The sequence below is a fragment of the Stegastes partitus genome, unplaced genomic scaffold (genome assembly GCF_000690725.1).
Source record: "Stegastes partitus isolate 25-593 unplaced genomic scaffold, Stegastes_partitus-1.0.2 Scaffold1111, whole genome shotgun sequence".
In the NCBI taxonomy this organism is placed as follows: domain Eukaryota; kingdom Metazoa; phylum Chordata; class Actinopteri; family Pomacentridae; genus Stegastes; species Stegastes partitus.
This window is the reverse complement of record NW_007578842.1, coordinates 178217-179719: the sequence shown is the minus strand read 5'-3', so window position 1 is coordinate 179719 and position 1503 is coordinate 178217. Positions and strand designations below refer to the sequence as shown.

At 44.8% G+C, this 1503-nt stretch overlaps 1 non-coding gene across 1 annotated transcript; it reads right to left on the bottom strand.

Moving 5' to 3' along the window:
* Window positions 1–1211: 1211 nt before the first annotated feature.
* trnap-cgg (transfer RNA proline (anticodon CGG)) lies at window positions 1212–1283 on the bottom strand. Its single transcript has one exon. It is a non-coding gene; the product is annotated as a tRNA-Pro (tRNA).
* Window positions 1284–1503: the final 220 nt, after the last annotated feature.

Below are 1503 nucleotides of genomic sequence, written 5' to 3'. Positions count from 1 at the left end.
ACAGGGTTGATGGCAGCAGCCGGAGCATGAACGGCGACGTCAGGACGTGTACACACACACATTTAGGTCAATTTGTCAGTTCACTGATGGTACTGACAGTGTGCCAAGAATCACCATCAATGCAATAATGCAATTATAACGCATCGTAGCAGTGGTTTGTCTTTAGGTAAAGTTTTCATGGAGCGCCAGTACAAACATGTTGATTTTTTATTCTTTTTCAGGAGTTTGATTCCTGTCCATCTGGTTTTGCTTCCCCAAAATGACTCATTTTAACCATTGTGTTTAGGAGAGCGGAGATGATTTATGTAAATTGCACTTGTAATTAAACTTTGCATTTTATTCAGCAGTGGTGGGTGTTTTCTTACTGTGTTGGAGAACCGCAACTAACCACTGAAATGCACATCACATCGACTATTTCTGAGAACACGGCTCCTTTTTGGCTCTGGTACCAAACAAACTGACACCGTCTTGAGTCCTCTTAAAGGACCAGCGTGTTTGTAAGGTTTAAGCATTAAAGCTGCTCTAATCAATGTTTTTCATACGTCGTTTGTTAAGAAGGCTGTATCTAGTGCTTGTAGTGATGAAACCACAGAGAACCGTCCCTCCACTCTGCAGTGTTCCTTGGGTGTATTTGCGTCTTTCAGCCGATTGTTTTGGTTTTGCTGGTTGCAATTTTGTTATTTCAGCTCTCACTCCTGGCAGTCTTGTGCCCAAATGTGGCAGGAGGCTTGTTTTTAGTTAGTAACTAAGTGGTAAGCTTACAGGAACAGAGCATTTAGCTGCGAAGAACTGAAAATTCCCTTCAGAAATTGGTGGAGAACAAAAACAGAGCTAAAAGAGGAGCATTGTTTGTCATATAGTGCAACCATCATGAGGGACCAACAGAGTTGATGGGGTTAAGGCAGGGGTCTCGAACTCTGGTCCTCGAGGGCCGCAATTCTGCAAGTTATTAGATGTTTCCTTCTTCCAACACACCTGATTCAAATGATCAGCTCAGCATCAAGCTCTGCAGAAGCCTGATAACGATCCTGATCATTTGAATCAGGTATGTTGGAAGAAGGAAACATCTAAAACTTGCAGGATTGCGGCCCTCGAGGACCGGAGTTCGAGACCCCTGGGTTAAGGTCAGCAGGTCCTGAACTTCCATTCTACCGATCAATACGGACAAATCATCAAGCCACCACTTTAAAATTGCTGGATGTTAACTTCGAGGGCTCGTCCGGGATTTGAACCCGGGACCTCTCGCACCCGAAGCGAGAATCATACCCCTAGACCAACGAGCCATGAGGAGAGCAGGACAGCAGCTGCAAAATTGATTGTCTTCCTTTAATCTCCTACTCTTCAGCGATAAACTGTCCACTGTGATCTTGTCTATCAGAAGTGGGATTCAAACCCTCTCCTCCAGAGGAAACTGCAACCCGAGACTTGAGAGCAGCCAACCATCCGGGCAGCTAAAACAGCGAACTTGTGTCTCCGGTTGCATGATGAATATGCATATATCTC